This window comes from Psammomys obesus, unplaced genomic scaffold, assembly GCF_907164565.1.
Source record: "Psammomys obesus unplaced genomic scaffold, mPsaObe1.curated_primary_1811, whole genome shotgun sequence".
In the NCBI taxonomy this organism is placed as follows: domain Eukaryota; kingdom Metazoa; phylum Chordata; class Mammalia; order Rodentia; family Muridae; genus Psammomys; species Psammomys obesus.
Window position 1 is genome coordinate 7,325,353 of NW_026585580.1, and position 27,382 is coordinate 7,352,734.

The window sequence follows — 27,382 nt, forward strand, 5'->3', positions numbered from 1 at the left end:
ACACATCAGAGACTGTGGCTGTAATACTTCATGTTTTGATCTAATCTTGAAGAAAGGCTAAATCCGAACAAGAAGAATTAGACATAATTAATTCACCAGACCATGCAAGAACAAAGCAAATGCTGTAACATCACGCACTGCAATGCCAGCATCAAGTCAAATCATTTACGATCAAAGAAAAGTATCACAACTTCGATCAGAAGGACTTTACATAATATGAAGATTGTAAACTGTGTGAGAAGATACATAGACTCTGTCTTATTATTGTAATATTAAAGTCAACCTCAACATCTTTACAATAAAGCACTTTTAGAAAGTCATTATTTTTTTCTTAGGTATTTTATTATAAACAAATTGACAAATTGAACATATTTTTTCCACAGAACAAGTCTCTTATATTTTTAAAATACATATTTAAATTCCTTATGAATGTTCCAAAACATTGATAAGAAAAATAATTTTAAATTTTGTTCATATAAATTTTATGAATTTGTCTGAATACCTACATGTATGTATTTGCATTGTTTACATGCCTTGTTCTCTCAGAAGCCAGAATAATGCATCAAATCTCGTAGAACCTCAGCTACAGAAAATTCTAAGCGATTTGATATAAGAGGTGATAGGAGATCTCAGGACCTCTGTGAGTACAACAGGTGCCCTTAACCACTAAGCAAAAAATTTTAACACCAGAAATATATATTTTAATTTACTTTAAATCTTTGTTGTAGCACCATCCCTCTTTGCCTCGCCACCTTCCCTCTTGCCTCCTCCTCCCAAAAGGGGATCTTCTTTAACCATCCAGTGCAGCTTATCACCTTTCATCAGCACTGAGCATGTCCTCTTTTCCTGCAGCTTGGCAAGGCATTCCCACCAAGGGGAAGTGATCAAAAAGCTAGCAAGTGAGTCTGTGTCCAATGCAGTCCCCACTTCTCTTACTAGAGGACCCTCAGGAGGCACAAGCTGGCCATTTGCTACATCTTTGGAGGGGGCTTAGGTCCAGTTAGTACATGGTCCTTGGTCGATGCTTCAGTCTCAGCAAGCCCCTCTGGTCCTGATTAATTGGCTCTTCTAGTATTCTTGTGGAGCTCCTGTCACCTCCATGTCCTTTTTTCTTTCCTCCCACTTTACCCCAAGATGCCCTAAACATTGCCCAGAGTTTGGCTGCTGTTCTAGGTAAAGCCTCTCAGAGGACAACTTTGTCAGACTCCTGTCTGCCAATTTATCAGAGTATCATTCATGGTACCAGGGATTGGTACTCTGTGGGTCTTCTGTTGGGCCTGGCTTTGGTTGAGCCTTCCTCAATATCTGCTCTATCTTTATCCCTGTACATCTGGAAAAGTCATCACAGAAGTAACGACACAACAAAGTGCAAGTCTGAGCCTCTCCCGAGGGAGTTCAAATGAGATTTCCAGCTTATTCAGGTTGGGCATGTACGATATTGGTAGCTTTTGAGCTGCATTTCTGAAATTTCCTCGGAACTCCCACATGCCAGTCATGGCCAGCTACTACTGCTGAGCCTGGAATCTTCCAAAAAGTAAAAATAAAAAACAAAACAAAACAAACAAACAAACAAAAAACAAAAAATAACCCCACAAAATGAAAATCATAACAAGAGACCAATAAGACTTTTTAAAATGCCCAAACTATAAGTATGCAATAAATAAATAAATAAATAAATTGCCAGAGTGGAGTCTTGCCTAAGAATATGGTTGATGTACACAGAGTTCATTCAAGAAACTTATTTTTTTTTTGGTCCCATTGAGAATCAATTGCAAATAACTTCTTAGTTTCCAGTTATTTAATATTCTCTGTATTCTCTCAAGCCTGGAGCCCCATCTGCAGTGAACCTGGTCAGTAATTTTGTAGGCTGCCACACTCTCTGTGAATTCACATATGCATTAGTCCTGCTGTTTCTGGAAGGCCCATTTCTCAAAAATTCATCATCAATAACCTGCAGATTTTACAGTATGACTGTCTCTTCTTCTGTGTAGTTTCCTCAGTCTTGAGATGAGAGGTTTAATGAAGATAATCCACTTAGTACAAGTGCTTCAAAGCTCCTGCCCTCTATACATTGCCTAATTTTGAGTGTCTGTTTTAATTTCCCTATATTGCAAGAAAAAGTTTTCTTGATGGGAATTCAACAAAACACTGCTTTATGAGTATAGTAGTATGTCATTAGGAATGATTTTACTTCTATGTTATCTTAGCAAAAGTAATCGATTTTGGCTTTCCCCTAGGCTCATGATCTACTTACTCTCACGTTCTTGCCACATTTACATTTTCAAACACAGTGTCACCTCATGTAGTGAACCTTAAGTACAATTTAAAACAGGAAAAGTAGTTGGAGTCACTACAACATTTGTGACACCGTGACACTGCTACATCCTACAGGCCGGGTGTCATTGGAGGTGACTAGGCTTTAGAGGCCTAATATTAATGATTACCTCTCTCCTTTGGTAGTTCACAGCCCCATGAATACTAGCCCACAGACATGAAAGTTTTAGTTAGGCAACAGCTTTACTTGTTCGTCTTCAGTGACATAAATTAAGTGTGGTCTTCAACAAATGGTTTAAAAAATACCTTAAGAAATCTCCAATATTCTCAGCTATGAGGGAAATAAAAATTAGGACTGCTTTTCATAGAACATGAAGAAATTGAGTTGTTTCTCAATTGGAAGCATCACCCCTATTGCCCAGAAACCATAGTGCTGGAAGGTGCTACATAAGCTACCAGAAGAGAAAAAGAACCATAATTCTCCCACAACTAAGTATCTTGCCAGCTATGGCTTGCAAGGTTTTCCAGGCCAAATTCCATCAGCAGCACAAAGCTTCTTTTTACTCATGGTTTTCATCCGGTAATCTCATAAAATTTCCTGTCTTTTATCCTGCCTCAACACCATTCCTCTAAGGTTTGAATTTATGAAACGTTTTAATGATTGCCTTTCTGGAAAACAATAATTCTCCATCAAGAATTGTATTTTCTATGAACAGTCTGAATATTTCAATTTTCAAATTGAGATATTTGATCTACTTAGATTTACTATTTATTCAGGGTGTTAGAGGGAGGCCTAATTTTATTCTTTCGCATGACAGCATCTAGTTTTTAAAGCACTCTCTGTTAGAGATGTTTACTTTGGTGAATGTCGTTGGCTTCTTTGTCCAATATTAGAGGGCTGTAGTTTTATAATCTGATGTTTGGACAATCTTTTTTGTGCCACTGGTATACATTTCTATTTTTGTGTCAGCACTATACTTTTTATTATCTCTAGAATATATCTTAAATTCTTAAATAATAATTGCTCCAGTGTTGCTCATTTTGCTTAGGTATTGTCTGTCTGTCCAGGGTCTTTTCACATTCCATATGACTTTTCTGTTGGCTTAAAAAAATTTTTTTTGAGGAATTCTGTGGATATTTTGATTGAGATTGCATTGAATCTGTGGATTGCTTTTGTAAAGCTGGTCATTTTTAGAATTTTAATTCTACTAATGCATGAATATAGAATTCTTTCCATTTACTAATGTCTTTCTTAATCTCTTTCCACAGACATTTATGTTTTTATTGTAGATGTCTTTCATCTCCTTGGTAATATTTATTTCATGATTGTGCTGTGCCTCAACCTTTTACAAATTTGATTTGTGTCTGTTAATCTTCTTCAATGTTTATTGGTTATATATAGAAAGGTTTCTGTTTTTTAAGTTGATTTTATATCCTGAAACATTGATGAAATTATTGATTATTTCTACAAGCTTTCTGGTAGGTAGAATTTTTGGGATCTTTTACTTATCATGTCATTTGAAATTAAGGTTAGCTTGACATCTTTTTTTTTAATTTCATATTATATGGAAAATTAAATAGACATTTATTTTCATTTCTTGCCTTTTAGTTCCAGCTAGTGACATAATAGAATGTGGTAGAAATAGTGAAGGGATCTGTATCCCTCCTTATTTAAATGAAATTGCGTTGGCATTTTCTCCAATTAGGATAATATTGGTTCTGTGTTTTTCACATACAATCTATAGAATGTTTAAGAATGTCTCTCATAGGCCTCTTTCTCTCTCAGATTTTGATCTTGGAAGTTTTTTTGATTTCATCAAAAGCTTTTTTTGCATCTATTAAATATGATTGTGTGATTTTTGTCTTTCACATAATTGACACGGTTTATTGCATTTATTGACTTCGCATCCGTCTCCTCATTTGTTAGTCTACAACTAGACAGTCTATCATCGAAAGGGGTAATCCCAGTCCAGCCCTAGACAATGAGATGTAGGTTGATAAAAACTTCTTTGAATGAAAGGGTTAGTCTCTGTTAGAGATGTACTCTTAATTTGTTATCCAATACAAAATTATCAGTCCAGAAATCAAACACACAAGCAGCACCAAATAGGCTCAGAAGGCTAAACTTATATAATTACTCATATATATGACTGTAATAATCAAAGCAAAACAGAAAACAGAGATGAAGGAGGAGTCCTAGAGGGAGGAGAAATGGAATTTTTCTAAACTTTTAAAAAAATTGTTTTTTTTTAAATTTTTTATTAATTACACTTTATTCATTTTGTATCCCCCCATAAGCCCCTCCCTCCTCCCCTCCCGATCCCACCCTCCCTCCCCTTTCTGCATGCATGCCACTCCCCAAGTCCACTGATAGGGGAGGTTCTCCTCTTCTTTCTGATCTTAGTCTATCAGTTCTCATCAAAAGTGGCTGCATTGTCTTCTACTGTGGCCTGATAAGGCTGCTCCCCCCTCAGGAGGAGGTGATCAACGAGCAGGCCAATCAGATGATGTCAGAGGCATAACCCACTTGGACACTGAACTGCCATGGGCTACACCTGTGCAGGGGTTCCAGGTCATCTCCACGAATAGTCCTTGGTTGGAGTATGAGTCTCTGGGAAGTTCCCTGTGTTCAAATTATCTTGTTCTGTTGATCTCCTTATGGAGTTCCCGTCCCCTCCAGCTCTTACTATTTCCCACTTCTTACAGAGAATTCCATGTTCCCCTCAAAGTAAGCAGTAGCTGCAAAGACTAGTAGCAGTTTAAGAATCCCTTTTTTGTATCTTGAATCTACTTTTACTCTAAAAGGTGCTTTCTCTTTCCAAAACCACAAAAAATTAAAGCAGTTTGTGATAAATTAAGTGTGACTGAAACAAGAAAAATATGGCATGCACTGTGGAATGCCTGAAGGTTGGTGTCATTTTCCCATAGAAATCCTATTCCTCCTTAGCACAGCCAAACAGTCACAAATTTGGGAATAATCAACCCTTTATTGTTGGCTAAAGGTTGGTATGTTTGTGACTGTTCACAACATTCAGAATCTATTTGCTGAAAATTGCCATTGTGAGTTTTATTTCATTGCCCTGGATAATTCTATCACTGTCCTGACTCTATCACTGGAAGCTTGATGACCACAAGACTAATCTATGCCCAGAAACATTGCTTAATGTGAGATTGCTCTGCTTAGACTAGGTATGAGTCACCCTATTTTAAAACAAGTTTCTGAACTGTTTCTCAACACAATTCATGGATTCCAGTAAATTAGTACAAATGCATGAAGTGAAATTTGATTCTGGTATGACTATCCCAAATGTGACCCTATCTGTGGTAAACATTCTTTCAGGAAGCACAAGCGCAAATGTAGGTAGTGTTCTACAGAACAACCTAAGTACTGGACATCAAATCTAGAAGAGCAGTGAGGTCACTTCACCAAGATGTTACTAAGGTAATTCATCCAAAGTTGTGATGCTTCTGATTTTAATGCCACTTACTTGAAGTCTGTTCTCTAAGGTATCCAGTCTTCCCCATAGCTGCTAAATATTTTATCAAGGTCTCCTAGAAACTTAAAATTACTCAGGGAAATGTTTCCAATGTAAATAACTTAGGTCTGAAGGAGAACTCCAAATTGTATACATGCTGTCTTCTTGGGATTAGTTTGTTTGTTTGTGACATTTACAACCAAACTTATCTGTCATCCTTAAGATGTGTGACCTCCTGACTAATACGGATTGTCATAAGTGCCACAAATAAGTTTGTATTTTTTCTGTAAGTTAAGACATAAACTTGAGGTATACATTATTATCTGTTTTTAAAATTTAGCATATACCTAGGTGGAAAGGAATGTACGTTTTTCTCAAATAACAGGAGAAAACATGTTAAAGTGAAAGGCTTTCATTTGTTTATTTTATTTCAGTTAGTAAAATATTTTAACACACATGCACTGATAATTATTCCCAGCTAGCCAAGATCAATAAATCCTTCTGACTTTGTTGCATGTTATAAAAAAAAATAATTGTTTGCTATCACTTAAATATAACTTGCCACATCTGAATGTTTAAGGTTCTACTGAAAAGTCTTCTCCCACCCAGGCCTTGTTAAAAGCCGACATAGGCTTTAGAAAGGACCTTGCAAGTCTTATACAATTTTTAAGTTCCTGAAATTGACAAGCCTTTGCTACAATACCTACACAACAGCTTGTATATTGCCATAAATGATACATAAATGAATTGTTTGTGTCCTCTAAAATCTTTAAATTATATGATTCAGTAAACCTTTGAACATGGATTTTCTGACCCTTGTTTTTAAGCAAAGTCTAATATTTGAATTTGAAATTTGGACATGGAAAATTTCATCTCAAAAGTTGAATCAGGTTGACCTGATAAATAAAATGATTAGTTATAACTTGTTTAAAATATTTTACATTTATTTATCCATATAATTTATATTTATTTCATTTCTTTCATCTCATTGAAAGCTGTTTATGGGCTCTTTGATTTTGTTTAGTTGTGTGAAATGCTGTCTTTTGCCAAAAACCCCAAATTACCTGTTTTTCCCACAACATAGTGGGTTTGTGCTTGTTTAGAGACCAGTTCAAAAACTATCTGTATTATCTGTACTGCCTTTGCTGTTAAGTTTATATATACAGCTTAAGGAAACTAGTTCTGACTATATTTTCTTAAGAATAAAGATCAATTTTTATAGCATGCCAAAAAAATATTGAGTGGTAGAGCATAGAATAAGTGTAAGGATATGGGTCTTGAATCAGCTCTCAGCACCACAATCAACTAATTACTAAGATATCATACAATAAAATAATAAAATGAAAAATTCGAATTGGCATATGGTAAGACTAAGGAGAGCAGAGCCTTTTTTTGTTAACTATTTAAAGACAATGCCTTTGCCCAGGGTTTGTGCTTATTTTAAATATATTTTTGTTAGTTTCTTATTTTTATTTTTTATATTAATTAAAGGTTATTTACTTTGTATCCCAACTGTAGCCCCCTCCATCATTCCCTCCCAATCCTACCCTCCCTTATCTCCCCCTTGCCCCTTTCTAAATCCACTGATAGGGGAGGTTCTCTTCCCCTTTCTTCTGACCCTGGTTTATCAGGTCTCATCAGGACTGGCTGCAATGTCCTCCTCTGTGGCCTAGGAAGGCTGCTCCTCCCTCGTGGGGGAGGGGAGGTCAAGGAGCCAGCCACTGAGTTCATGTCAGAGACATTCCTTTTTCCCCTTACTGGGGAAACCCACTTGAATGTGCTTTTATAAAGAAAACTGGTTTTACTGTTTATCAACTGAGAAAGTGTCTACAGTTAATCAAACACGGCTTCCCAGCAAGGTGAGTAGTTATGTTCCTGTAATACCAACACTCTGGAAGCGGAGGAAAGAGGACCATCCTAAGCTCAAGTTCAAGGCAAAACTAATATTCAGAATGAGTAAGGTACTGAGTGAGCACAGGTTATCGACAGAAATTCTGTCTCCAAAAACAGTGGATAAAATTCAAATCAGTCTTCCTAAGCAGTCAGTAGCTCATGAATTATTTAAATGAGCAAGGCAGAGAAAAATAGAAGCTGATTGGAAATTATTGGCAGTTTTTGATGCCTCTGTTTTGCTGGGTTTTCCTGGAAACATTGATCACACCCATCACTTTAAGTCGTAGTCTGAAAATCTTGTTTTTATTCTTTTGGATGCTTTTGTTAGAGAATTTTGGTTCTTCCATTGTAAAAAGCCATTTCCTTTCAAGTTCTAGGGTTTTACATATATATATATATATATATATATATATATATATATATATATATATATATATATATATATAATCTGTAATTATACCCTCCCTCTGTGCTTCTGTGATGGTTTCTAGAAAACAAGAATTTTTCTAAAGACAAATTTAAAGAAAATTTATGATAAATTGACTTTACTAATGGCAACTCTATGTTAAAGTGAAAGCATGGATTAAACCTTTAGTTTTAATAGTTTTAATAGTTTACCCAAGCAGAGAAAGGGTGCTGTTGTTTCAATGTACCTAAAAAGAACTTGACGATGTTCTACTTGCTACAGTTTAGGTGCTAATGACAGAAGAAGGAAATAAACCTACCCACATCTAGCCTGGTGCACCAAAAGATCTATTGCATAGCCCAAAGGTCCCATCCTCCATGGCTAGTGACTCACAAATACTATATATCTGGAACTCCTTGCACACTTTGCAATCGAGTCTCCTTATAATTTTCATTAATCAGATAAGGCAGGCATAATCTCTTAGTCTTCCTGAGAACACAAAATGTTTCCTATTTGCACTGAGTAATCTAATGTTCTTAGTATTAGAAATATCAAAGTGTAACGGAGGGAAAATACAATTCAGTGAGGTTTCTATGGCGTTAAAATCAGAAGCTCTGAATAGGAGGAAACAGTAGGTATAGTGACATCTGCAGGCATTCTCAGAGGAGGTAATAGGTGGCCTTCCTGCAGGTGGAAGTAAAGAGCAGCGGATCTCTAGAGAGCATTAGCCAGCCTGTCCAGCCTATTTGACAGTCCTGCAGGTTTCAGTGAGACTCAGTGAGAGACCTTAACAAATGACAGGCTAGACTCGACTCAGACATCCACATTCATGCTACCCCCAATTCTTTTTTTCTCTTATACAAACACATTTACACACATATCCACATACCTGCACATGCTCACCTGCAGACATACATACACACACAAATACACTCATAAAGAGTTACAAGCGACTCAAAAGTTACCAAGTCATGCTCACTGTTCATTCTACTAATGTGGAGACAGTCATTCAGCAAGGGCCTCATGTTAAACACTTCTGAGCTATCCAGATCGTACCAACTTACTATCCGGGTAAATGTAAACATTTTCAGTCTTATATAACAACGGGTTCGTTGTTGGATATGCATTATAAGCTGCTTATGTCCTTTGCTCTTTGGTTAAACTTCTTGTTAGGAAAATAATTACTCTCTAGACAGATATTAATACCAAGAATAACAAAAACAATTAGACAAATTTTTGAAAGTATTTTGAATGTTAAATTATTTCCCAGTTTATTCAGTTTAGTGATTTGGTCAAGTAGGCTTGGTAATAGTCACTCAGAAAGAAGTAGATTTAGATGAAGTATATGGAAGTCAGTAAAGAAATTCAGACCGTGTTGAGACTGTGAATTTTATACTCCTAATTTTAAAGAATTCTCATTATTGTTCTTGTTGCTTATTTTGTCATTTGATTATGGAATTTAATCAGTTCTTTAATTTTTCTTTTCTTGATATCTATTAAATTTTTAAATCGTAAAAAAATATGTCACCCTTAATTTTTTTATATCTTGTTGTTTTCTGCTATATTATAATTTAATGCTGCTCTACTTTTAACAGGTAAATGCTGTAGGAAAATATTAAATGACAGAACTACCTATAAATAGGGGAAAATTTTCAAAATCATTAGATTTTACAGCATACCTATAAAAAGTTTTATAAAATATGTTGAACATAGGAAAATTGAAAATTAAATTAAATACATATTTAGTGGATATTAGCCATATAATATAGGAAAATCATACTAAAATCTGTACAACTAAAGAAGCTAAGCAAAAAGGAAGACCTTGGGTAAGATTACCAATCCTCATTCATGAAGGCAAATGGGATGGACGTCAGAAGAGGAAGAAAACAGGGAACAGGACAGGAGCCTACCACAGAGGGCCTCTGAAAGAATTTACTCAGCAAAGTATCAAAGCTGATGCTGAGGCTCATAATCAAACTTTGGGTATTATGCAGGCAATCTCATGAAAGAAGGGGGAGATATAAGACCTGGAGGGGACAGGAGCTCCACAAGGAGAACAACAGAACCCAAAAAAACTTGGACCCAGGGGTCTTTCCTGAGACTGATACTCCAACCAAGGACCATGCATGGAGATAACCTAGAACCCCTGCACAGATGTAGCCCATGACAGCTCAGTCTCCAAGTGGTTACCCTAGGAAGGAGAACAGAGGCTGTCTCTGATAAGAACTCAGCGGCTAGGGCTTTGATCACCTCCCCATGAGGGGGGAAAAATCTTACCAGGTCACAGAGGAATACAGTGCAGCCAATCCTGATAAGAGATGATATGCTAGGCTCAGATGGAAGGGAAGGAGGACTAAGGAACATTATATGCATACATGAACATGTATGCTCTTTGACATATAAATTTATACACATATTTTAAAAAATTAAGTATAATCTCGCAAAACCTTTCAGCAGTTCATTCTTTGCTTCATACTTAAATATAGTAATTGTATAGTCATTTATATTTATAACAGTAAATTATTATGTGGTATATAATTACTTCAGTGTCTAGACTATATAGTTTTTGCAATTTTAACTTCATTAGAAAAATATCCTGCAAAATTTGAAGAATTAATTTGAATGTACTAAATTTGAAGTGAAATGTTAGATTCTTATGTATTTATTGATGGAGACTGTTATTAGAATCCAATTTCCAAGTGCTGAAAAATCATAAAATAGTTACTATAAATTATTATGGATATGTGACAAATTATTATGAAAAGACTCACAAGAAAATTGAAGTAAATTTTCTTCAATTTGTGAACAACCCATTAATAAATAAAAATAAAATAAATTGTAATTAGAGACAGTCCCTGTTCCTATTACAATGGAACCCACTTGGATACTGAACTGCCATGGACTGTCTTTGACATGAACTGATTGGCCTGTTCTTTAATTACCTCCCACTGAGGGGGAAGCAGCATTACCAGGCCACAGAAGATGACAATGCAGCCCCTCCTGATGAGACCTAATTGACCAAGATCAGAAGGAAAGAAAAGAATTCCTCCCCCATCAGTGGACTTGGGGAGGGGCATGCATGCAGAGGGTGGAGGAATGGAGGGATTGGGATGGCAAGAGGGAGGGAACCACAGGGGGGATACAGAATGGGGAGGAGGTTCCCCCTATCAGTGGACTTGGCAAGGGGCACGGTGGAGATGAGGGAGGGAGGGACTGGGAGGGAATGAGGGATCGGGACACAGCTGGGATACAGAGTTAATAAAATGTAACTGATAAGAAAAAAATAAAATTAAAAAAAAATAAGTATTAAAAAAAGTGTAATTAATAAAGAATTTAAAAAGAAATTGTAATTAATTCGTTAATGTTTTCACTATGAGATATGAATTATTTATTAAGCATATATTATAATCCTAGATGCTCACAAGACACTGACATTTACTAAAGCAAAAGAACAAATATATATTCCAGTTTTATTCAGCATGAGAATTCTTAAGATAGAGTAGAATTAATATTTAAAAATAAAATAATAATTGACATTTTAATCAGTACAATAGAGGATGATTGAAGTAGTTAATTTTATTAATTTAGTCAATCAAATAAATTAGTTTCCACTACAGTATGAGAATCATGTAAAATATCAAATTACTAGATTTCCTCAAGTCAAACGTTTTATGTAAACTTTCAGATGTAATTGCCTTCATAAATTAGAATAATATGATAGACTTTAAAAAAATCTGATTCCTGGTTATCATATAACATTAATATTATATAACAATAAATTTTCTAACTTTTTAAAGAAGATTCAATATGACAATATTTGTTTTCTCTGTAAGTATTTTTATGGGTTATAAGTGATCATTATATTCAGTTTTTCAGGTAGAAAAAGATGCTATTAATTTCTTCAGCATAAGACAAAGTTATCCACAGAGAGACTCAGCTCAGACAACTCAATTTCTGGGTCCCCGAATGCTGTGCTTAGCCCCATGTGAAGATAATCTGAGAGTGCAGTCATTCTCTGCCATGACTTTAACATTTCTTTTTTTAATTCAAATTTTAATTTGTATATTAATTAAAGTTTATTCACTTTGTATCTCAGCTGTAGCTCTCTCCCTCATTCCCTCACAATCCTACCTTCCTTCCCTCACATCCTCCCATGCCTCTCTCTAAGTCCACTGATAGTGGAGGTCTTCCTCCCCTTCCCCCTGATCCTAGAAAATCATGTCTCATCAGGATTGTCTGCGTTGTCTTCCTCTGTGGCTTGGTAAGGCTGCTCTCCCCTCAGGGGATGTTGATCAAAGAGCCAGTCACTGTGTTCTTGTCAGAGACAGTCCCTGTTCCCCTTACTAGGGAATCCACTCGGAGACTGAGGTGCCATGGGCTACATCAGTTCAGGGGTTCTAGTTTATCTCCATGAATGATCCTTAGTTGGAGTAGCAGTCTCAGAAAAGACCCCTGGGCCCAGGGTTTTTGGTTCTGTTGCTCTCCTTGTGGAGCTCTTGTTCCCTCCAGGTCTTTTTATGTCCACCTTCTTTCATAAGATTCCCTGCACAATGCCCAAAGTTTGGTTATGAGCCTCAGAAATTACCAAACCTTTTTTGAAATGATGCCAGTAGGATATGAACAAACAAGTAATTTGTTTGTTCTCATAGTCTCATCCTTTTCCCAAGTGTACATGTGTGTATCTGTTACTGTACTATTTCTGTGAAGAGCCTCCATGATGAAGATAATTCTTACAAAGAAAACATTTAATTGAGGTCTTGCTTTCAGTTTCAGAAGATTGATTAGTTAGCTATCATGATGGCAGAAAGTAAACAGCCATGGCATTGGAGAAGTATATGAGAGTTTGTAGACTGACTAGGATTACAATTGGCTTTTGAAACCTCAAAGCCAACCCCCAGCCTCACTTCTCTTCCAAAAAGGACACAACTCCTAATTGTTCACAAAGAGTTTATCAACTAGGAACTAAGCATCCAAATATCTGAGCCTATGGGAGCCATGCTTATTTAAACCAATACAATGTCTATTTGCCCATGCCTGAGACCACACACACACACACACACACACACACACACACCCCTCATATGCAATTCTCCTGCTTTAATCTCTGAGTACTTGGATTATATATGGGTGACATTATGCCTTTGAAATTTACATATGCCCACAAGTATGTATACTTAGCTCAAAAATAAATTGCAATTTCATACTATGGCATTTGAAATGTGAATTTTCATTTTATAAAATCCACTAGGCAATTTATGTAGTTAGTTTATTTATACAGAATCCCAATAATGAGCTGTAACTATTGACCACATGGAGAAATAGCAACAATATTTATTATTTTCTCAAAATCCAATGTCCCTTTATATTAATTTTTTTCTATCATATGTTTATTACTGTAGTGTAAACCTATAGTGATTTATTGTTAAAAATCATTGAATAAAGGATTTTCACAGTGCAAAATATTATACTCTTTATGTGTAGTTTGTGAAAAACACATTCAGGGTCTTTGTTTTCAGCCAGAGTCACACTTACAAATTCAGAAACAAATTTGTTGCTGTTAATTTTATTTGTGACAATTTTCTTTGAAATGAGAAATGAATCATTAAACATTTGAAATCTAAAATTTTCCCTAGGGTTATAATGACAAACTTAAGAAACGCAGTACAATTCTATATGTAACACTTACTTAAACATATTAACTAATTTTCATGTTATAAAATAAAAATGTATTATTGCCATATTGTAGCTAAAAAAATTAAATGTTTGAATCATTTATGAGTTACTCAGAAGCTGATTCATGCTGAGGAAACTGAGAACAGAAGATATTCTGGAATATTTTTCACCTTAACTAGCCACAATTGATAGAAGAGCTATTTGGTATTATTATTGCAAGAAAATATGAATACATAAGACAGTTTTTCATTTTAAAGTCACATGTTCAGTACAGGCTACTTTTGGTACAAGAAAGAGTTGTCCAGTAAGTATAAATATATAGATTAATTCCATTTCTGCAATTTTTTATTTCTTGTTAAAAATATTTTATTTATTTCTTACAAATTATTCACTTTATATCCCTGCTGCAGCCCCCTCCCTCATTTCCTGCCAGTCCCACCCACCATCTCTCTTCTCCCCCTATTTCCCTTCCCTAGTCCCTTTCTGTAAGATCTCCTCCCCTTCCATCTGACCCTAGCCTATAAGGTCTCATCAAGGCTGGTACACTACATTACCTGAAAATGATTGCTTTGTACAAAGCTTTAAGGGATCTATGAGGAAAGTCCAGGAAGTAATATATTAGATCCTTGCAACTTCTTATATTAATGTCTAAATTAGATATATCTATATATTCAATTATATCTATCTATATATAGATGGATCTATATATCCAATTATGTATATGTGTATATATATATACATATATATATGATATATTAATAATGATTAAGAATTTGGCTTATGCCAGAATAATGGTAAAAATTTTTAAAATAATTTTTTATTAATTACATTTTATTTACTTTATTTCTCCCCTGTAGTTCCCTCCCTCCTCCCCTCCCAATCCATCTCTTCTTCCTCCTTCTCTACACATGACCCTCCCCAAGTCCACTGGTACAAGTCCACTTTCTTCTGATCCTAGTCTATCAGGTCTCATCAGGAGTGGCTGCAATGACTTCCTCTGTGGCCTGGTAAGGCTGCTTGCCCCTCAGGGGGAGGTAATCAAAGAGCAGGCCAATCAGTTTATGTCAGAGACAGTTCCTGTTCCTATTACTATGGAACCCACTTGAATACTGAGCTGCCATGGGTTACATCTGTGCAGGGGTTCTAGGTTATCTCCATGCATGGTACTTGGTTGGAGTATGAGTCTCAGGAAAGACCTCTGGGCTCAGATTTTCTGGTTCTGTTGCTCTCATTGTAGGGCTCCTGTCCTCTCCAGATCTTGCTATTTCCCCCTTTTTTCATAAGATTCCCTGCATTCTGCCCAAAGGTTGGACATAAGTCTCAGCATCTGCTTTGATAATCTGCAGGGCAGAGCCTTTCAGAGGCCCTCTGTGGCAGGCTTCTAACTTGTTCCCTTTCTTAATGGTCAGAATTTTACGATGCCTAATGTAATTTAATGATTCTAGCAGCTATCTATTTTAAATACATCTTGCTTCATTCCTCCTTCCTTCCTTTCCTATTCTATCCTTCACTTATATTTCTTTCTTTCCTTTTGAAATGATTCTAAAAATATTTTCTAACTTATGTGGTTAGAAATATTAACATATATGTATCAAAATACAGAAAATGAAATTGCAATAAATTATAAGAGTATGTGGAGGCAAAGGTAGGAAGAGCTCTATTAGTTTGAGGTTACCTTGGTCTATGAAGTCAATCCAAGACAGCTAAGGCTAAACAGAGAAGGCCTGTCTTAGGAAAAAAAAATGTGTATTTTGTTTTTAGAGATGTGATGAGTAACTATAAATGATTTGAAAATGCGTCAGAAACAAGATCTCAAAGATGATGAGTATATCACAGGGTACCTGGGTGAATAAGTTTCCCAGAAATAAGATCTTATATGTGATGAATACATCACAACACTATACTAGGTTTAGAAGTCTCAATACTATGTATAATGAAGTACACATTATCTGTGTAAATTATTCTTAACTTATACCTCACATTTTTTTTAAGATTCTACTTAACTTTTATTTTAAAGTGACAATAGAAAATAATTACCTAACCAAATTTAGGCTCCAAGTATTCCTTGAATTATTAAAACCACCTAAGCTGATTAATAAAATGTGTGAGAATCTTAGAAATACAAAGCCTCAGAGGAAAGGATCTGCTCTGTCCTCAGGAGGGTAGGGTGCAGATTAAGTCTGACCTATGCAGGATCTGTAGTCTTCATTTATCATTTGTGGTAATAGAGATTGAAGCCAGGGTATTGAATGTAGGAGACAAGTACTTTACACTGAGCTGCATTCTCAGACTATGATATTTTTCTATCAACATAATCTCAGTATAAATTGTAATTTTATAGGTCTATCATAAATATACATGTAGATATTAAGCATTTACACTAGGTTAATATTTTGCTTAATAGTTTTTACTGGCTCATAACTGAATTCCTTTCACATTTGCTCAAGAAAGTTTTATCTTGAGTGAATTAAAAAGTAGCACATAAACGATAAAAAATAAGCAGGTATGTCATTTTCCTGCAGTGCTTCTAAGATTTTAAGTAATGTCATGCATAATATATCCTTGCTGCAAAAAATAAAAAATAAAAATGAAAGGATAGTATAGTTACAGTTTGTCAATTTTAGATGCATTACTGCTGGAATTGATTTGTACTCTCTGTAGGTAAGAAGTTAAAAGCATCCTTAAGGAATTGGTGAGAAAACATCTTTTATTCACAAATAAAAACAGTACCTTTAAAGTAGCTTAAGCACATCAAAGAAGCCTTATGAAGTTCAGCCTCAAAGAGGGAAAGAGGCAGATGTAGCGTACCATGTGTGGCATCAAACATTGCTTCCTGTTTCTCAATGGAATAAGCAGCCATTAGATGAAATATTTTCTCTGAGCACAACCAACTATATCACATTTGAATGATGCAAATTTTTACATTGGAAACAACACACTGGAAGATACACATTCACATAGCATTTTCATCCAGCTAAGTGAATAGTAAATAATATATTCAATGTTTTATAAAACAAGATAAAAAACTTATGGAACAAAACCACGGAAAATAAATTTACATGCAAAAAAAAAGTGGAAAGAAGAATGTCAATACATTATTCATCTACCTTGGAAGGAAAGAAGGAGTGATTTTCTTGTAGGAAAATTAGCTTCTCTTCATAACTGTATATTCAGTTAAAATATTAAATAACAAATATGGTTAAAATGCAATTTTAAGCACCAAAATTTAGAGTCTGTGTTCTTTTGCTGAAGGACCTATTAGAGTCTATACTCCACTAAGATAAAGGCTTTCATCGGGAAATACTCGTGGCTGAGAAAAGAAAGATCCATTAGAAATGTGGACAAATTGGAAAAGAGAATGATCCTGATGTTATTTTCTACCACATCTGAGATACCATGTGGAACAAGTAAGTGCTCATAGCAAAGTTTCAAACTGGAAGTCTCTAAAGGGAACCAAAGAAGGCACAGGTGAACAATATAGTATTCCTGGTCTGCATTAGAAAAAAAGTGCAAATGTATGAGCAGGAACTTAAGCTTCTATTTTAAGAGACTATAGAACAGTAAAGTTTGACTGTTTAAATAAAAAGGAAGAAAAATAATTGGAAGAAAAATAAAAAATTATTGGAATAAATAAAATATAAAATAATTGGAAGAAAATAAAAAATAATTGGAAGAAAAATAAAAAAATAATTGGAAGAAAAATAAAAAAAAATTATTCATAAGAAGTGGATGGAACTTAAGATGATAGCTCAGTGACAGAGTATATATTTGATCTGTGTAAAATCCTATGTTTAGTCCTATCACCTGCAAAACAAAACTCAAGAAGACCAATACAATTATAATTAATTTGAAGAGATTAATATAATCGATAAAGGCTTATAACTGTAATAATGATGCTATTGATATGATACAAAGTAATTGTTTATCCCAATATTTCAAAATTAAGTCAAATAGTTTATTTAATGGGAGGTAGGACCCATCTAACTTATTTAAGATAATGTTTATACCTATCAAAGTATTTGACTCTAAGCCTCTTTCCTGACCTCACAAATACAGATGCAATACATATACCAGGCATTCCTTAATAATATCGTGATTCAGAATATTTGTGAGAAAACAAAAGCAGAAAAACCAGTTTGTAAATCCTTTTCTGCAACTACTACTGCTCAACTTTAAAACTAGGCGGATATTATAAAAGGATCTCTATAGAATGTTCTCTGCAAAGAGTCATACAAATGACACCACAATAAAAGCATCTTGAGCCATCAACTTATGGAAAGTATATGAATCATAAAAGTCTTTTATTTGGCATATAAAAGGCTGGGCTTCTGTTTTACAACAGCCACCATTTAATTCACTACTTACATTTATCAGTTTTGCTCAACACATACTGCATGATATAGCTGTAATGTAAGAAAAACATATCAGAGAGTTCACAGTCTTATACTGGCTTGATAATACTTTTTGTATCCTGAATATGTTAATGAAACATGATTACAGCAACAAGTGTGTATACACAAATTGTTTTCCTGTATATAAGCAATGAACAACATAATGAAATAATTTTATTTATAATAGTACTAGTAAGTATAGCATAATTAGATACTGATTTAAGAGTTCATGATATTATATGTAAAACTATATGTAAAAAAATATAAACTTCTGTGCAGGAGTTGGGGCTCAGTCTCCAAGTGGGTTCTCTAGTAAGGAGAACAGGGACTGTCTCTGACATGAACTCAGTGGCTGGCTTTTTTATCACCTCCCCCTGAGGGGGAGCAGCCTTGGGCCACAGAAGAAGACAGTGCAGCCAGTCCTGATGAGACCTGATAGACTAGGGTCAGAGGGTTAGGGAAGAAGGACCTCCCCTATCAGTGAACTAGGAGAGGGGCATGGGAGGAGAAGAGGGAGGGAGGACGGGTTTGGGAGGAGTTGAGGGAGGAGGCTACAGATGGCAAACAAAATGAATAAATTGTAATAAATAAAATTATATTATTTTACCTTAAAAATACAAAATTATAAGTCTCAGAATCTGTTTCCATACACTGCTAGGTAGAGTCTTTCAGAGGCCCACTGTGGCAGGCTCCTGTCCTGTTTCTTGTTTTATCCTACTTCCAATGTCTATCCCATTTGTCTTTCTAAGTGACGACTGATCATCTTACCCTGGAACCTCTTCTTGTTTAGCTGCTTTAAGTTTACAGGTTTTAGCAGGCTTATCCTATCTTATATGTCTAGTATCCACTTATAAGTGAGTATATACTGTGTATCAAAACAAATGCTGAGACTCAGAACCAAACCTTCAGCAGAGTGCAGGGAATCATATGAAAGAAGGTGGAGTTAGTAAGACGTGGAGAGGATAGGAGCTCCACAAGGACCAAATATATCTGGGCACAGGGGTCTTATATGAGATTGAATCTCCTACAAAGGACCATGCATGGATATAACCTAGAATCTCTGCTCAGACATAGCCCATGGCAGCTCAGCATCCAAGGGGGTTTCCCTATTAAGGGGAATATGGACTGTCTCTGACATGAACTCAGTGACAGTCTCTTTCACCTTCCCTGCCCCCAGGAAGGAAGAATAGCCTTGCTAGGCCACAGAGGAAGACATTACAGCCAGTACTGATTTATTGGTTCTGTTGCTCTCCTTACAGAGCTCCTGTCCTTGCCAGGTCTTCTATCTCCCCCTTCTTTCATAAGATTTCCTGCACTCAACAGTTTAGCTATGATCCTCAGTGTCTGCATTGATACCATGCTGGGTATAGTCATTCAAAGGCCCTCTGTCATAGGCCCCTCTCCTGTTCCCTGTTTTATCCCTGTTCCAATGTCCTTCTGGTTTTCCTTTCTGAGTGAGGATTGATCCTCTTACCCAAGGTCTTCCTTCTTGCTTAGCTTCTTTAGGTGTACATATTTTAATATGTTTATTCTGTATTATATGCCTAGTATCCACTTAAAAGTGAGTATATACCATATGTGTCTTCCTGCTTCTGGGATAAGTAATTCAGAAAAATCTTCTCCAGTTCCTACCATTTGCCTGCAAATTCCATAATATCTTCACACACACACACACACACACACACACACACACACACACACACACACATACACACACACTCACACATTACAGTTTATTCACATTATATCCCCCTGTACCTCCCTCCCTTCTCCCCTCCCAATCCCATCCTCCCTCTTCCCCACCTGTGTCCCTCTCCCAGTCTACTGATAAGGGAGGTCCTCCTCTACTTCCCTCTGATCCTAGTCTATCAGGTCTCATCAGGAATGGCTGCATTGTCTTCTTCGGTGGTCTGGTAAGGCTGCTCCCCTATCAGGGCAGGTGATTAAAGAGCAGACCAATCAGTTCCTGTCAGAGACAGTCCATGTCCACACTTGGATATGGAACCCACTTGGATACTGAACTGCTATAGGCTGTGATAGTGCAGGGGTTCCAGGCCATCTCCATAAGTGGTCTTTGGCTGGAGTATCAGTCTCAGAAAAGACCCCTATGCCCAGACTTTTGGGATCTTTTGCTATCCTTGTGGAGCTCCTGTCCTCTCCAGGTCTTACTAACTCCTACTTCTTTCATAAGATTCCCTGCACTCTGCTCAAAGTTTAGCTATGAGTCTCAGCATCCGCCTCCATACCCTGTAGGGTAGAGCCTTTCAGAGGCCCTTTGTGGTGGGCTACACTGCATGGTGCTGGCATAGAAACAGAATAATGGATCAATGGAATCGGATAGAAGACCCAGAAATAAACCCACACACTTATGGACACCTGATTTTTGACAAAGATGCCAAAACCATACAATGGAAAAATGATAGCATCTTCAACAAATGGTGCTGGCCTAACTGGATGTCTACATGTAGAAAAATGCAAATAGATCCATACTTATTACCCTGCACAAAACCTAAGTCCAAGTGGATCAAAGACCTCAATTTAAACCAAACACACTAAACCTGTTAGAAATAAAAGTGCGGAATACCCTTGAACTCATTGGCACAGGAGACAACTTCCTGAACAGAACACCAACAGCACAGGCTCTAAGAGCCACAATCAATAAATGGGATCTCATGAAACTGAAAAGCTTCTGTAAAGCAAAGGACATTGTCAACAGAACAAAATGGCTGCCTACAGATTGGGAAAGTATCTTCACCAACCCTATATCTGACAGAAGGCTAATGTCTAGAATATATAAAGAACACAAGAAGTTAAACAGCAACAAATCAAGTAATCCAATTAAAAAAATGGGTACAGAGCCAAACAGAGAATTCTCAATACAGGAATATCAAATGGCAGAGAAACACTTAAAGAAATGATCAGTGTCCTTAGTCCTCAGGGTAATGCAAATCAAAAAGACCCTGAGATTTGAACTTACACCCATCAGAATGGCTAAGATGAATAACTCAAATGACAACACATACTGGAGAGGTTATGGAGAAGGGGGAATCCTCATCCACTGCTGGTGGGAATGTAAACTTGTACAACCACTCTGGAAATCAATCTGGTTCTTTCTCAGACAATTAGGAATAACGCTTCCTCAAGATCCAGCTATAGCACTCCTAGGCATATATCCAAAGATGCTCAAGTATACAAAGACATCTACTCAACCATGTTTGTAGTAGCTTTATTTGTAATAGCCAGAAGCTGGAAATAGTCGAGATCCCCCTCAACTGAATAATGGATGCAGAAATTGTGGCATGTCTACTCAATAGAATATTACTCAGCAATAAAAAACAAAGAAATCATGAAATTTGCAGGTAAATAATGGGAACTGAAAAAGATCATCCTGAGTGAGGAATCCCAGAAGCAGAAAGACACACAGGGTATATACTCATACATAAGTAGATATTATATATATATATATATGTATATATATAATATATTTATTATGTATATAACATATATTATATATAATATATTATATTTATATATAATATATACACTAAATATATATATATATATTTAGTATATCCGATATTATATATATATCGGATAAATATACTAAATTATGTACACCTAAGGAAGCTAATCAGGAAGGAGGACTCTGGATAAGATGCTCAATCCCCATTCAAAAAGGCATAGAGAATGGACATCAGAGGAGGGACATCAGGGTTGTTTTCAGATTCTGGCTATTATGAATAAATCTGCTATGAACATGGTTGACCAAATGTTCTTGTTGTGTATTTGAGCATATTTTGGGTATATGCCTAGGAGTGTTATAGCTATATTTAAGAAGCACTATCAGCACAGGCTCTAAGATCAACAATAAATAAATGGGACCACATAAAACTGAAATGCTTCTGTAAAGCAAAGGACACTGTCATCAGAACCAAACAACAGCCTACAGATTGGGAAAGATCTTCACCTACCCTATATTTAATAGAGGGCTAATATCCAGAATATATAAAGATCCCAAGAAGTTAAACAGCAACAAATCAAGTAATACAATTAAAAATGGGGTACAGTGCTAAACAGAGAATTCTCAAAAGAGGAATATTAAATTGCAGAGAAATTCTTCAAGAAATTATCAACGTTCTTAGCCGTCAGGGAGATGCAAATAAAAATGAACCCGAGATTTCACTTTACACACATCAGAATGGCTAAGATCAAAAACTCAAGTGACAACACATGCTGGAAAGGATGTGGAGAAAGTGGAACCCTCCTTCACTGCTGATGGGAATGTAAACTGGAACAACCACTTTGGAAATCAATCTGGTGCTTCCTCAGACAATTAGGAGAGGGAACTTTTTAAAGTAAATATACTGACAATCAAGATAAGTCATCCAGAATATGGTGAAAAGTAGCCTTTTCAAAAGCCGTCATCTATGACCTCTACAGCTAGTAACTGGATAAGATTACAGTATCACGACTTTCTTCTGAGTGGGCCTCAAGTTCAGTTAAACAGCTGTTCATAACAGCAGAAGTCTTTCACTATTAGAATATGAATTATAGGTCTTACAGTTGGATATAACTACTGACTTCTCCTCCCCCTTGGCAACTTAAATGAACACCTTATACTATGAGAGCCAGCCCTGAGGGAGCAGGCTTCCAGGTTCCCTCGAGCTCAATCTCCATAATGTGCGCACGAAAAATAGGTGGTGCCTTTCAGCATTAGGATCTTGCTTTCAAGACCGAAATGAAATTCAACGCATGGCAAGAGCCCATGTTGTTTGGGGAGACACTTTTATTCTTCTGACAAACCACTACAACACATTGAGTTTGTTAGATACTTTATAGTCCTTAGGAGCATCATCACCTCATGTTTTGACTCCACTAATGTCCATTTGCACACATGTATATGTATATATAATATGTACATTCATATCTAAAATTATAGTTCATAAGCTTGGAATACATTGCCTGGGAGTTTTTCAAAGATTTTAAATGTTCTTCATATTTCTTCTGTCTCCATCTTTTCCATTCCACAGGTAAATCCCCATTTTCCCTCCTTTAGCCTTGTTGTGGCACCTGTCTCTTAGCATCATCTTTTCCAAGCATAGTCTCTTTCTTCTTTCCTAACTCTTTTGAAAACTACAGGATATATTTTCAAGTACAAAGGATTGAATACAGAATACATAAATAATGAAGAACAAAGATGATATATGGGTCTGTGCTAAATCAGTATACTATTTTACAGCTTAATTCATTAACCTAAAAATTCTATATATGGCTAGATATATGAATATATAAGTATACACACACATGCACACACACACACACACACACACACACACACACACACACATATATATATATATATATATATATATCTTTATAGCAATTTTAAAAGCTACTATCTTTACTTTAAAAATGGGGAGATTTAGAGAAACAGACAACAATCTGTTTAGGCCATTAGAAACTAAACTTAGGTAGAAGCAATGTGTTATTACTTGGTTGATAATGTTTCCCATGCTATTAATTCTCCATGTCTTTATTGTCAGTAGGATTTATAGTTTTCATAATGTACGTTGTGTATCTGTATTTTTCTTTCTTTTTTGTTCTTTATATTTTTTGACAATAATTTCTCTTAAATTTATTATTATTTAAAATTTATTCATATTGTATCCTAGTTGTAGCTCCCTCCAGGTCCCACCCCCTCCCTCTTTCTTCCCTAGGCTTCTTCTCCAGTCCATGGATACAGGAAGTCCTCCTCCCCTACTGTATGACCCTAGCATATCAGGTCCCATCAGGACTGCTTGGATCCACTTGCTCTTTGGGCTGGCTAGGTCTCCTCACCCGGGAAAAGTGATGAAGGAGCAGGTACCCGAGTTCCTGTCAGAGACTGTCACTTCTCCTTTTACTAGGGCACCCACGTGGAGAATGAGCTGTCTATGGACTACATCTGAGCTACAGGTGTATGGACTACATAGGTTCACTCTATGTATGATCTTTGGTATATACATCAGTGTCTGCAGTTCCCTATGAGACACACTTATTTTTGGCTTTGTTAGTCTCTTTGTGTGGCTCCTGTCCTTTCTGAGTTTTTTTTATATCCTCCTTCTTCCATATACCCCATGTGCTCTGTATAAAGTTTTGCTGTGAATCTCTGCAGCTGCTTTGATCCCCTGCTGGGTAGAGTCTTTTAGAGGACATCAGCGGTAGCCCTATTCTCTCTCTTCTACTGGTAGCTGATATCTATCCTATTTTCCCCTTTGAGTGAAAATTAAACATCTTCCCTAGGGTTTTCCTTGTCATTTAGCTTCTATAGGTCTGTAGATTTTAGTGTGTTTATCCTATGTAATTTGGCTAATATCCACTTATAAATGAGTATATAGCATGCCTGTCTCTCTGCTTCTGGGATACCTCACTCAGGATGATCTTTCCTAGTTCCATCCATTGGCCTGCAAATTTCATGGTTTCCTTCTTTTTAATAGCTGAGTAGTATTAAATTGCATAAAGTTACTAGAATCAAAGACCCAGAAATATACCCAAATTCCTATGGACACCTGATTTTTTACAAAGTAGTCAGAAACATACAGTGGAAAAAGGATTGCATCTTCAACAAATGGTGCTGGTCCAACTGGATTGCTACATGTAGATAAAACACAAATAGATCTGTACTCATCACCCTGTACAAAAGTAAAGTCCAAGTATATCAAAGACCTCAACATAAAACCAGACACACTAAATCTGTTGAAGTAAATTGGGGAAGAGCCTTGACTGCACTGCATAGGAGACAATTTCCTGGACAGAACACCAATAACTCAGGTTCTAAAACAAAAAATCAATAATAAATAGGACCTTCTGAAACTGAAAAGCTTCTGTAAAGCAAAGGCCACTGTCAACAGAACAAAATGACAGCCAAGTGCCTGGTAAAAGTTCTTCAGTAATCCTACATATGATAAAGGGCTAATATCCAGAATATTTAAAGAACTCAAGAAATTAAACACTAACAAACCAAGTAATCTATTTAAAAAATGGGGTACAGAGCCAAACAGCATTTTCAACAGAGGAATCTTCAGTGGTGGAGAAACACTTAAGGAAATGCCCAGTGTCCTTATCATCAGGACAATGTAAATCAAAATGTCCCTGACACACCACCTCACACCCATCAAAATGGCTAAGATCAAAAACTCAAGGGACAGCACATACTGGAGAGGATGTAGAGAAAAGGGAACCCTCTTCCGTTGCTAGTGAGAATGTAAACTTGTACAACCACTTAAAAAAAATTATTCTTTTCAGAAAACTGTGAATAATGCTACCTCAAGACCCAGCTATATCACTTCTGGACATACATCCATGCTCAACCACGTTCATAACAGCTTTATTTATAAAAGCCAAAATCTGGAAACAACCTAGACATCCCTCATACAGAAATTGTGATTTTTTTTAATTTTATTTTTTTTCTTATCAGTTACATTTTATTAACTCTGTATCCCAGCCATGTCCCGATCCCTCATTCCCTCCCAGTCCCTCCCTCCCTCCCTCATCTCCACACTGCCCCTTGCCAAGTCCACTAATAGGGGGGACCTCCTCCCCATTCATCTGATCCTGTTTTATCAGGTATCTTCAGGACTGGCTGCAAAGCCCTCCTCCGTGGCCTAACAGGACTGCTCCTCCCTTGGGGGGGGGGGTGTGATTTTTTAATGGTGTGCTTAGAAATATAAAACTCTCTGATGGACCTCCTTTTACTTTCTCCCAGAGCACTTATTGTTGTGTTTTCATTTTCATTTTGTTTCAAAAACATTTTTATTTCTTTCCTGATTTTTTCTTTGACACATCATCATTTCTTTATATGCCACATAATCCTGGGGAGCTCACAGAGTTGCTAGAAATTATTGTACCATTGATTTTACGATTTACTGTATTGCTGCTGGATAGAAATCACGCAGTCATTATTTTTTCTTTGTTTTTGTTTTTGCTTTGTTTTTTTTTTTTTTTTTTTTACTTATTTATTTTGAATTTGCTAAGATTTGTTATGTATACCAGTATGTGCATTACCTAAAGCAATTTCCAAAGGTGGATCGAAGATTTTATACTCTTTGGAATTTGGTGACTATATATGTATTTGATATATATGTATATGATTATGTGTATATATTTGTATATTATTTATACATTATATATAATATATGTGTATTCACATATGTAAGGATGTGTGAGTGTGTGTGTGTGTGTGCAAGTGTATGTGTGAGGTACATTTGATGTATGATGCTATTTTTTAATTAGTTAATTAATTTATTTATTACAGTTTATTAACTTTGTATAGCCATCGCCACTGTAGCCACCTCCCTCTTCTCTCCCTAGTCCCATTTACCCTCCCTCTTCTCCCCCTATGCCCTATCTCTCCTCCCCTTCTATTTGACCCTAGCCAATCAGGTCCCATCAAGGCTGGCTGCATCATCTTTCTCAGTGGCCTGGCAAGGCTGAAACCCCCAGGGGGAGGTAATCAAAGAGTTGGCCACCAAGTTCATGTCAGAGACAGTCCGGCCCCCATTACGGGAGATATATACTCACTTATAAGTGGATATTAGTCATATAATATTGGGTAAACATAGCAAAATCTATACTCCTAAAGAAACTAAACAACAAGGAGGACCCCAGGGGAAAAGGCTGAAACCTCACTTTGAAGGGCAAAGAGGATAGGTATCAGAAGTAGGAGAAGACAGGGAACAAGACAGGAGCCTTCCAAAGAGGACTTCTGAAAGTCTCTACCCATCAGGGTATCGAAGTTGATGCTGAGACTCACAGCCAAACTTTGGGCAGAGTGCCGGAATCCTTGTGGAAGAAGAGGGAGATAGAAAGACCTGGAGGGGTCAGGAACTCCACATGGATGTATGGTGCTATTTAATTGTGATACTTCTCTGTTTATTTTTTTCTGACCACATTACCTGTATATCTGAGATAGTATGATATTAAAACCACCTCCTTTATTGATTTGGGAATACCCTGCATCCTGAAGGCAAGCGGGAGGCTTATATGTCTATCATTATAATGTCTTCTTTGTTATTTTTTCCCTTGGTCACATTTTTCCATGACAATGTTCAAAACAGCTGGATGCGCTTGAGTTGGTGTGCATACAATACCAACTGATCTATATACTTTGGGCTGTAATAATGGTGTGGATAGGACATAATATTTGATATTTACCAGGCTAGATTGGCGCATAGGCTGTGTCAGGAAGGCTAGGCCACAGAATTTTTCACAATAGTAGTAAGTAAGGCTTT